Here is a 12,643-nt window from a genome sequence, read left to right as displayed (position 1 = left end):
AATATATCTATGAATATACATCCATAAAGCTTGAAAAGACTGCTTTTTGAACTCAGACCCCTCCACATACGTATTTTTCTGTATGTTCTGCTATATATTCTTGACACAATAGTAGTGCATTAGTAGTTGATTAATTCTGCTTTAGTTTATCTTGTGATGCTTCCCCAGTGCTACCACATTATTGCAAGTGGGGCTGTAGCACACCAAAAGCAGGAAAAAGCCCAGAACTTTTCAAATATTAAAAAGTTTCAGGATTTCAGCAGGAAGTTACAGAATATCCACTGACTGAAAATGAATCAGTGTGACCACTCCAAAACTTTCGCAGCTACAAACAGTATTTTTAAATTTTAATTTTTTACTATTACATTTATGTCACACCTTTCCTTCAAGGAGCTCAAGGTGGCATAAACTCCCCAATATTATTCTCACAGCAACCCTGTGAAGTGGGTTAGGCTGAGAGGAGCGGACTAGCCCAAGGTCACCTGTGAGCTACCCCAATAGCGTCAAGAGCACAAATTCTAATGAATGTGAAATAAAAGGGTGTCTGAAGAGGCCCTTAGCAAACAACATTAAAAAAATTGACATTGGGACTCTATATCCCAAGTCAGTTAATAAGGGTTATAAATGCACTCCAGATATTGCTGGACTACAACTTACATCATCATTGACTATTGGCAATGCTGCCTGAGGTTTATGGGAGCTGTAGTTTAGTAATATCTAGCAAGCAGCATGTTGGCTATCCCTGTTGCAGGAGATTAGGCCTTAAATTTGGGAGTCCTAGGCCAGTTTCAAATCCTTGCTCAGCAATGAACCTCACTAACTAGATCCGGGCAAACCCCCTCTCTTCTGGACAAACCTATTATGTATGGTTGACGAGGGATAAAGAATTGAAAAAAATACACGACAAAAGTGATAGCATTAACAGCAGGCTCATGTTCCAGAGTCTTATCTCAAAACTGGTTAATGTTCTAATGCTTACAGAGTTGTTGTATAGTTTCTGCAGAATAATTATTTCTCTGTCCCTCACCCCCTCACACATATACACAAAGGTGCAATTCTGTTCTTATTAAAAACTGGCCATTCCAAAGCAAGCAAACTTTAATTAAATATTCACATGGAAATTACTATGCAGTAATTAGATATTGTGCAACCATGACCTAGCTCTGCTGTACTTACTGGGGCAGCTTCAGACCACAAGCTAGGTTCTGTATTCCCATATATGTTCTCTAGGTGACAACTAGACTGCCACTTTTACAATCCATACAAAAGATTTGAAACAGAAAGAGGCAAGTTGTGCAAAGCTCCTCACATGTTCCAGGCTTAAGAAGTTGACAGCTGTCTGCTTTCATAAAGCTAAACTTTGTGCCCCAGACATTTTCATGAACAATCTTCTTAGGGTCCACATTACAAATATCTGTAAGTGCTAAGAATGTTTGGCTTGCAGCTATAGAAGTAGCAGGATTGCACCAAGTTTGGCTGTATAGAAACACATCAAATACATCAAAATACTTCTCTATATTGGGTCAGCTTAACCATAATGGAAGGGTGGGTAAATTCCATGTTAGGACCAGGAGATGAGTCTGGGCTTGCACTGCTTCTGACAACATTACGTGCACACAAACACACCCTTTGCAACATCACATGATAATCAGGGGAATGCACAATATATAAACAGGAAACTGACAATACTAAACTTGTTACTTGACTATTTCACAGGATTAACTAATAGTGCAAACTGAATTCCAGTTGTACTACACAATGTGTCTGCCTGGAGATGTTCGACCCATGCATAAAATCCACACTCTTATTGAAATCAGCGCTAAGAAATGTAAATGCCATGAATTGGTGTTCAGGAGATTTGACAATGGGAGGTATGAGGATGACCTAAATTTCTAGTGTTTTGGTCTCAGCACCAGTTGTGTGGTTTATTACTTAGAAGTAATGAGATTCAGGCAAGTTTTTAATTGAATTTGTTTATTGAATCCACACTATAAAGTATATTAAAAAGTATCCCCAAATGCTACTTGGCAAAATTGTTCTAAGAACTCCAGAGGCTAGCTGAGCTGCTATTGGTATCTATATCAAATCCACCCTCTGTGAAAATGGCTGACATTTGTTTTTGTAAACAACTAAATCCAGTGACTACATGTATGTTGACGTGAACCTGACCCAGGGGAGCTAGCAAACAGAGTAAGAATGGCATTCTCAGGTGATAGTTACGTTGGAATGAACTGCAGAAAGCTCTAAAGAAGGGAAGAGGTACACTGGGATGCAAATATTTGATGGGTTCAAGACACAATGGGGAAATATTGAAAAGGGCATCGAGCTCTGAAAAAAACTATGAATGAACATGAGGAAAATAACTAGAAAAACTAATAGATGAGAAAACAATAGATACAGAGTGTTATAAAGGAGGAAAAGTTGTGGGAGATTGTAGATGGAACAACGCATACACTTTGCAGTGAATGAGTCATGAATTTCCCTGTCAAGTCTGTATGGGGCAATGTTACGATTTACGAGGTCCTTAAAGCAGCAAATCTATGATGTATTCATTTGAATAAATAGGATACTTGTCTGATTTAGAGTTTTCTGCTTTTAGCAGTCAGGAGAGCAGGCTTACTGTTGGAAGACCAGGAGCACAGTGCACAGTTTAGCTCACTTGCATCTTCTCAGAGCAGAGCCATACTCTGCAGTCAGCTCTGTGTAAATTGCCCATTGCTATGAATGTCTTCCTAGGTTTGCTTTTTGCTTTTCTGTTGGCATGAAAGCTAACGTGGGAAATGCAGAATGCAACAAGCGAAGCAAGTTGTTGTTGAATATTGAAAGACTTTAGTAGAGGTGGTAAATCCTCTGGCATCTAGCTGTTTCTTAGGTGTCCTACTGCATTAATCTCAATCTCATGGGGTTTCTGCAGACCATAGCAGCAGTTTTTATGGTTGTGTGAGAAGTAATTTTGCAGCATTGATTCCCTCCGTCGATAAAACATAGTGTCATGCCTTGAAAAATACACTGCTACAGCTTCATTACTTTTAGCAGCTTGCTCTTCAGCAAGTCATGTGATGCTGCCCTTCACTCAAAGGTCCTAAGACAGGGCACAGAAGCAAAACCACGATGAATTCAATATAAAATCTGAATTCTGAATACATTAAATCAGCACCATCTATAAAAGCACATATAATGTACCTCATCAAAAGCCTGAACAAAGAGGTACATCTTAGCCTGCTGATGAAAGGGCTGTAAGGCTGGAGTTCTTAACAAAGTAATGCGGACAGAGAACAGAGATACAAGGCCTGAAGAAAGGAACAGAGAGGTTTTGTCTTTTTTCAGGCCCTGTACATAGCAGTGAGACATTCAAGTAAACAAACAGAGGAAAGCCTTCCTCAAATCCACATAGTCAACCAGGGCACATGCTACCTCAGCAAAGATCTTGCCACTCTACTTGGTTGCTAAACAACACCTCTGCCCATCACCCTTGTGGTTAGTTGACTAACACTAACAGAACTAACCCTTAAATTGCACACAGAATGGACTCTGCTGTTGCAGTTCCAACAGCAACATAACACACCTTGGGGGGGGGGGTGTCATTCCATACATACATGGGAATTTGTTCAAATGACAACTTAGATGATACTTAGGGGAAAGGGTGCTTTGGATAATGGGGAAAACTATGCATAAAAGGGGGCACTTTTCACACTATACGTTACATTATAGGTAAAAGGTCAAGGACCCCTGGATGGTTAAGTCCTGTCAAAGGCAACTATGGGATGTGGTGCTCATCTCGCTTCAAGCCGAGCGAACTGGCATTTGTCCGCAGACAGCTTTCCAGGTCATGTGGCCAGTTTGACTAAACCACTTATGGCACACAGAAATGCAATTTACCTTCCCGCCACAGCAGTACCTATTTATCTAATTTCATTGGTGTGTTTTCGAACTACTAGGTTGACAGAAGCTGGCACAGAGCAACTGGAGCTCACTCCGTCATGCAGATTCGAACCGCCAACCTTCCGATCTGCAAGCCCAAGAGGCTCGGTGGTTTAGACCAGAGCACCACCTGTGTCCTACATCACACTATACTATGCATATGGGACACCATCCTACTGTAGTCAGGAAAGGCAGAATATAAATCTGTACTCACTCTGAAAAGGAAACTGGAGAAATGAAATAACTTTTTGATTTATTTATTACAGTCTCAAATTAATGTGTCTCAAGTGTGAGGTCTTTGAAGTTTTGGATGGGAAAAGACCTTGCCCAAAGAGGTAATGTTCCTAAGGCTTCTTGGTGTTCATTAACTTTGTTTGGAGCACGGCGATGAAGTTGAGTGGGTGCATGTCATATAGTACCAATATTAGAACAGTCAGCACACTTTCCATAGCATATGACTCATCCCATCATTGAAACAGCTTCGAATGAAGTTTGCTGCTGTAGCAGGCAGTAGCTTAACCATTCTATTTAGTGTGTCAGCTATCTTCCATGAAAAAGAAAACAGCAGCAGCAAATTGTCATTTCCATCTGTTTTGTCTTTTCCTACTGAAGAATATATTCTCTTCTCTAAAAGTCCTCAGATAATGTTCATAAAGCATTTTGATAATTGGGAATGTGATAAGGATGGGATATGAGGATGATTCTCTTTTGACACTATATGCTCTGTAGCAGATTGTGAAAACTATTTTGAAGATCTACCCCTCTGGATACCTTAAAAGTGTCTGTTTTCCTTGGGATTTTGACTCAGTCTCTTTAGGGCCACTCCAAAGCCCTCTAGCCTTGTTCTTTTTTGTATATCTGCAGCAAGACTCGTGTAGAGTGATGTAGGAGAGAAGTTATGAGAGGAAACTGGATTCATTATTTGTGAAATGTTGGAGTAGCAGTAGGAAATTCTGTAGTAGTAGGAACTGTGAATTTCTCAAGACAAATGGGCATAAAGTTTAGTAGCCTTGTTTTAATGTTGCTCCAGCAGAAGATGGGACATCTACATTTCAGGTCAAGACATCACTCAGGAGAATTTCATTTGTTGTCTAGGAATTAAACCGCTTTGATCAGAGCACAGAGTAGAAGTGATTCAATATGTCTCAAAAGTCACTGGCTGGACTGAAACATAACAGTATGTATGGAAGCTGCATGTCACAGTTCTTGACCAATCTTCAAAGTTAATAAGTATAGTGAGGAACAGAATAGGACAGAAGAATATAAAGACTCAGACACAAGGATTGATGATAGAAATTTGTGGCTCCCTCGGTATAGAACTTTAAAAGTGTTTGAAAGATTTATGTATTGTACAGGTCCTCTTCATCCCGCACTATTCGAACGTATTTCAACTTGATCTTCTTTAGAAACTGGGTGAATAGGTTAGATAATAATAGTGGGATTTAAAAACAACAACAATCGATAGCAGTTGGTCTTCCCTAAACATATCCACTCCTAACCATACACATCAGATTGATAGGTCATTAGCTGGTAAGTGGTGTCTTACCAAGCTGAATTGCAGATGTATATTAGAAACAATCAAAGTCACAAAACAGATTGGAAATCAGCATCTGTTTTTCTCCAAAAGCTACACATTGTAAATTATTCCAAATCTATGCCGTTTCTTTACTTGCCAAGGATTTCAGTGCATACAAACTAGTTTAAATCCTCCAAACAGGGCTTGAATGTGCAGAAAGTTGGATACAACTACTTCTGGTTGTGCCTAGTTAGTACCTAAACCAGGGCTGGGAGCCTCAAGATGTACTTGATGGTTTACATCTCCCATCATCTCTGACCATTAGTCACACTGGCTGTGGCCAATGGGAATTGTGGTCCTGCAACATCCAGAGGGCTTCTATTCTTTACAAATGTGCTATTCATCTGGAGAAGAATGGCAGAAAACCAGAGAATGTAGGAATCCATTGTGTCTGAACAGCACTATTTGTGGGTTTGTTTGTTTGTTTGTTTGTTTGACAAATTTATATATTACTTTTATTGATGGTTCAGGGGAGCTAACACCCATAAATACAGAAAGCAACCATAAGAAACAAGAATAAAACAAATGCAAAGACCACATAAAATATCCTCCTTAGAATGTCAGAAATGTTAAAACCCAGAAGCAGGAAATGCAAACATTAAAAACAGAGTGTTGAAGTTTGGTAAATATTTTGCAGTGATGCACAAAAAGAAACAACCTGGTAATGCTGAAGGTTCAAAGGCTTAAAAATTGTAAGTTTTATTACTCAGTGGGAGGCAGGACCTGTGCCCCTCCATCACCCTTGACCATTGTCTAATGCTGGATGGGGCTGATGGGAGTTGGGAGTCCAATAACATCCAGAGGGCCACATGTGGGATATATGAAAGCAATCCAGTATTAATTTAAAAAAAAATCCTTAAAATATGTATGCAGAAAAAATATGGGGACCTGTAGAAAAGGAGCATGATAATGTGAAAGTGAACAGAGAGCACAATAATGGCAAAGTACCTATTTTTGCATCCAAGGTATTTATGTTTGTATCTGGAAATATGATGATATGATGTCTGGGTTCATAAAGTTTAAATTTAGGCTATGGACGTGAAAAAGAATATGAATAAGGTTGATTTGATTCATCTGCTCTTGTGTTTAATTGCCTGGGATGATAAGGAGCCTGAATTACGAGTTATTAGCTTAGTATTCAGTATGGGAAGCAGAATGCAGGACACCTCAAACAAGTGCCAGTAAATTCTTTCTGGCTGGAAATGTCACAGAGAGCTGAAATACGGTTTAGCAGTACCCTTCAGTATATAATACAGTCTTACTCACAGCCCTGTGGGGAAGATGAAAACTATTACATTCATGAAACATCCAAAGAAGTAAAACAAGGTTTCTTTTCATATGAAGACTGTCATGGAAGAAAATATTGTATTTGCTACAATTGACACACACATACATTAGTAAATTGACTTCTTAAATTTGGCTTATAAGCATATCAGAGAGGCAGGACCAATGAGTGTGGATTGTAAACCCAAGAGGAAATTGTGAACCACACTGGGGAAATATAAAGATATTTAGAGCTCTGACCTACCTCAGGCCACCCAAGCCTCAGGAACAGGTACATTCTGTGAAATGTATATTTGCCAAATAAAAGACAAATGTTTGGGGTAGATTTGTTGCTGCACAGTCACATATGGTCTCCATATATTTGATGAAAAAGTCAAAGCAACCAATAACTTGAGTTTTTGCATGGCTGCTTTGGACCATGTGAAAATATATTTGATACAATCTCCTTCACTGAATTTTAATCTAGATTTTTTAAATTAAAAAATGGACATGAAAACTAATATGTTGCTTACTACAAAGACGCAGAGCAAGTCTGTTATCTGTTGATGTCATACTCTTATTCTGAGGAAAAACAATAAGGAATATTATAACACCCTAACTAATGTGTATTGGCACAAGGTTTTGTGGTTAGAGAATACTACATCAAATGCATATACCTAAATTGGCAAGCTTAGTTTCTGGCCTCCATCATATATGAAAAATATGTGGAACTCAAGACATATTATGAGCAACATACAAATACCTGTAGTTTTACAACCTATACAAACCAAAGTGATCATATTCCTACATATAATTTGCGGTTGAAATGCTAAGTGTCAGAAAAAGCAGAATAGTACAATACTTGTTAAAAATCCATATAACACTTTACTGAAAATAGAACATGACCTTTAAGGTAAGAATTAAATCTCTGAAAACTCCAGTGCATTGTATGCCCAACTTTACACGAGGTCATACACTTACATTTAGAACCTTATTCACAAGCATGTCATTAATACACCCACCAGCAATGCCCATGTGCGAATAGCAGCGTCACAGGAATGACATAGCAAAAGAACATCCATGCCTGATAGTAATTCATTTCATAGGCTTTCATAGTATTGTGGATGCTGCATGTGGAATCTCAGGACTGTACTTGCTGCAGTTCACCTTGCCATAGCTCAGCAGAAGAGCACATGTTTTCCATACAAATCGTACCAAATTCAATCTCTGGCATCTCTAGTTAAGGACTAGGTAGGAGCCATCACTCTTTAAGACCATGGAAATCTGCTGCCTGCCAGACTGGTGCACTGCTGTTGTGGGGTGGGGGTTGTATCTTCATTCTTCTACAAATTCAAATTTTTTAAAAGATAAAGAATATATATTATCTGGTAAGTCATCTTGTGCAGGCTCCATTGAAATGAATGGGAGCAACGCAAGACAGATTGTGCCCATGGAGAGAAAGTACAAGATGCACACTCTGAAACATACAAATTATGCTGTTTTTCTCCATATGGCAATTGGTTCTCTAAGCTAACAACCTCCATCAGTAACAAGCAGCCTTTTACTGTGGAACTTTTAAAGTTATATTTAATACTTAGCTGCCACACATTATTTTTACTAGTATGGAACTTGAATAACAAGAAGGCACTTTCCTCTACAGAGTAACTTTTCAACCGATTGATATGCTAGGCACATCTAATATTGTCATGATATTTATTTACAAAGATCTGTGACTTGGCGTCATGATGTATTGAACACAGATCTTCTCTGTTGAGTTGTCCCAGAGAAAAAGGCAGTTGTGCTTTCAAAATTCATTATGCTTGAAAAAAATTGAAAACTCTTTTGCTTCAATTAGTTAAGGCTGTGCCTATCTTGTAAATCGGAGAATGTTGGTGATTAGACATTTGCAAACCTTGCAGATGGCATAATAAGGCACTATATTCCTGTTTCAGTGCAAATATACCCCCCAAAATTACTTCTTGAATCCATAAAGATGAAACACTCGTCTTCAAACTTTTCAGACCCTCAAAATAGCAGTTTACAGGATTAGAAGTTAATGCCGTGCATGTGCAGGAGCAGGCATTTTGCTCAGGAAAACATGATCCATCCAAGGTCTGTACCTTCAAAGATTTAGGATAAATTACCCTTTGAAGCAGTACTTTGAGACCATAGATATGTCATCTATGCCTTGGTTCTCTATCTCTGTTGCATATTTAAACATTTAAGGCTTCAGTGCTATAGCCCCTGCAAGCAGGTCCCAAGGGATCTATGATTTATTGTCTCTCCCACTTCCCATTGCTGTGGACAACTCCATTGACCTGGTTCCAAAAGTGTGTGTCAGGGACATGTCTGCGGTGACCAAAAAATGACCCATGAGTTACTTTTCAGTTACTAATGGTTTTCAAGTAATAGTAAATTGCCTGTTGGTAGAGTACCTGAACATGAGTTGAAAAATAGTGTGGCAGCAACTCATGTTAAGTATTTGTGGGATAAGCAGCCTCATATAACCAACATGCTTAACTCTAATAAATGCATGATAAGGTCACGGAGTGAGTTGTCCTGCCAGGCTTAGCTAGGTCATTCCTTGTTACCTTGGGAGGAAGGTAATCAAGCCTGTTGCTCCCCTTAAGTCTACCCAAGAAGCTCAGCATATTGCTCCAAACTTAGACCACTTGGCTCTCTCACGCTATTCTTGAGTTCCTATACCAATAATGTAATAACTTTCACCACTGTAACTATGCCAAATTTTACTTTCTGTGCATTTCCCCCCCTGAAAGCACATGAATCTGACATTTGAAGAGATTGTAACCATTTTTAACTTACTAAACGTGGTATTTTTCTATGCTAGAGGAACTAGGGAACTTTGGAAGGAACTTAGAATAACATGTTTTAAAGGTCTAACAGCCTATATTTCCATGCTTTACTTTGCTTCATAATTTGTGATATTAAATCTCTGTTGGGATTCTTTTACCAAAGACTACTTGCCCCAAACTTTGATACTGGTATCTAGGAATTCTCCTTTTATACCTATTTAATTTTTTACTTGCCTTCCATCAGTATTAACCATATTCTCTACAATCAAACTGTCTATTGGCAAATTTTAGTGCTGGTGTAATCTAGACATATACATATGCATACAGAGATAATGCATTTCTCACTGGATCTTTTTCATTCATTTATCTGAAAATGTTAGTCACAGCTATTCTTTTTTAAAATGGAAGCAACAATAACAGGATCAGAAATACGTGTGCAAAAATTCTTAATGCCATAATCTTTTTTTCCTCCAGAACCAAGAATACTCTTGATCAATATACTTCTGATCTAAATTTACCGTAACTTTTAAAAAAGCAATTTACTGCCAAGTTATTGTAAAGCACAACCAATAGGCTTTATACACACCAAACATTTAAAACACATTGACTTTCCCCAAAGATTCCTGGAAAATGTAGTTTGTTAAGAGTGCTGGGAATTGTAACTCTGTGACAGGTAACCTACAGTTCTCAGGATTCTTTGGGGGAAGTTAATCTGCTTTAAATGTACTTTGGAAACTGAAATGTATGGTGTGTACACAGCCAATAGAGTTTTGCAGGCACGTGTTCTGGATTATTTCTGTATTGCACATTGTGGTGATTTCTCACAGAAAACCTACCCACATTATGGCTGGTTTCCAATTTCCTGTGGAATTCCCTTGTTTTGAGCATAAACATAACAAGAACTACTCCTAGAGCAAATTAATGGATTGGAAATAAAGAGCCAAATAGTGATTTGATGAAAAATGTAGCCTATTCGTTTTTACTTGAGCCAGGGAATTAAAAACTATTGAACTACTTAAATGACTCATGACGCAAACAAATTGTGACCACTGAAGAGAACTATAACCGGCTAACATTAACCTGTGCTGTTTGTTCAATGTATTGCTTCAGTGTTCCTCTGTAGCGCTTCATGAGAATAATGAAACAGAGCACCAAATTTCCAAAGAGTAGTTTTGTAATAATCAGCACTAATGACCAGTTCCAGCCTCTATACCATGGTATTAGCTTGCTGCATAATCTTGCTTGATTGGCCAAAGTTCTGTATATTCTCCAGTCTTTTACACATTGGAATAATGTAGATTTGGGCATCCAGTTATTATTACTATTAATTATTAATATTACCCACAATCCAAAAGTATCCAGCTTCCTTAAAAGACTCTGCCCTTTCTCCCTTGCTGCCCCATATGCTTGTAACTGCCTCCCAGAACACATGTATGATTCCATATTGTCCTTCATTCAGAGCCTCCCTCAATGCTTGCTGACCTGTGCTCTTTTGGAAGGAAGGGTGGGATATAAACCTAAGAAATAAATAAATACCCACCCGCAAAGCCTTTGGTACAACCCCCTAGTTCCCTTGCCCTGCTGTAACTCAGTTTGTAACTCGGCCTACTCCACTTCCCTCCTCTTTCTCTGTTATTTCCCATGTTGAATTTTAGGTTATATGCTCCTTGAATGTAGTCCTGTTGTACCCTGTAAATCAAGAGTTGGGAGACCTGTGACACCCCAGATGTTATTGAACTGACTACAGCTCCCATCAGCCCCAGCTAGCATGGTCAATGATCAGGAGAGATGGGATTTTTAGTCTAGCAACCATCTGGAGGGCCACAGATTCCTTATCGCTGTGTGCACACTGATGGCTAATGACAACAGCATTTGATAGCACAATGCACATGATCATTATCTTTCAGGAGTCACGATGTAGTGAAGTCTCACTTAGATAATCATTATTATTCAGTATTTCCTATGCTCTGACGGAAAAGATCAGCAGGTTTGCTTTTTGAAGCTTGCTGAGCTCATACTGACCTAGGATCACGATGCCAAACCTTAATTGTGCAAAATTGAACTACTCACACTCTCAACCAGGCTCTTAGACATGGCTGCCCACTGAGAAAGACTAGGGAGATGATTACTCTACTCCCATTACTGTGAGGCTTAAAGGATGTTATAAGCTGATAAGAGTAAGCACTCTATGAAAATTTCACAGCTCCAAATGGGCTATTTGGGCCATTTTGTGTCACACCTTAATTAATAATTGCAAACATTTCCTGGCATAGCCTGTCACTTGCAGCGCAACACAAAACCCTAAATGTGTGCTTAAACAATACAATGTTTAACAAATAGCTGAGGCAAGCCTTTGAGAATGTTTTGAAGCTCATTCAGATGAACAGAACAATCGGGTATAAAAATAAATCCAGGGAAGTCCGGATCTGCTCATGAGCAGGGAGAATAGAGCTTTCTTTCCCAGATAATTTACTTCCAATGAATAATTCAACCAAGCTAGCAGTAAATTCAGGAGATTAGCCTGTCTCTGACCTCTCACTTCAAGAAGCTCATTCAGCCAGATGGAATTCTATCCTCTGTTTTATGATTAACAATCTATTCAAGCCATTGGATGCATCCTATATAATGACATCACAGTGATCCAACGTTTGGGTGTAAAGCTGTTAAATGGTGGAGTGTTAAAAAAAAATTACATTGCCCAAAATACTTTGCTGTTGATGTCTGTGCTGACATGGTTTCATCAAATCAGGATTCCCAGAGCAGAAACAGAGTGACAACAAGAAGAATTCATAAACTTAAAGATAGCCACCATAGCTGTGAGAAAATCCTGATAACAATCACCATAACAACACTGTGAGGTAGGTTAGGCTGAGAGATTGTGACAAGCCCAAGAATACTGAATGCAGATTTGAATCCTGACTTCTTAGGTCATCTCTTTAATCATTACACCCCACTGACTCTCATTCATTCATTCATAATTTTATTTGTATGCTGCTTTACACACACACACACACACACACACACACACACACACACACACCATGCTCAAAGTAGCTTACAACAAAGAAAA

The 12,643-nt window shown here is 38.7% G+C and overlaps 1 protein-coding gene and 1 long non-coding RNA gene across 6 annotated transcripts in view; one reads left to right on the top strand and one right to left on the bottom strand.

Annotated features, from left to right (window-relative positions):
- Window positions 1-12,643, top strand: part of CNKSR2 (connector enhancer of kinase suppressor of Ras 2) — a 298,892-nt gene that overhangs the window by 60,266 nt on the left and 225,983 nt on the right. The gene's annotated exons all lie outside the window — the stretch shown is intronic.
- Window positions 6,562-12,351, bottom strand: LOC309530264. Its single transcript, XR_014218740.1, has 2 exons — window positions 12,106-12,351; window positions 6,562-6,767 (listed from the first exon to the last, which is right to left on the bottom strand). It is a non-coding gene; the product is annotated as an uncharacterized lncRNA (long non-coding RNA).

The sequence above is a fragment of the Podarcis vaucheri genome (genome assembly GCF_965113315.1).
Source record: "Podarcis vaucheri genome assembly, chromosome: 4".
Classification (NCBI taxonomy): Eukaryota; Metazoa; Chordata; class Lepidosauria; order Squamata; family Lacertidae; genus Podarcis; species Podarcis vaucheri.
Note: the sequence above shows the minus strand (reverse complement) of the source record. Positions and strands in the feature narration are given on the sequence as shown.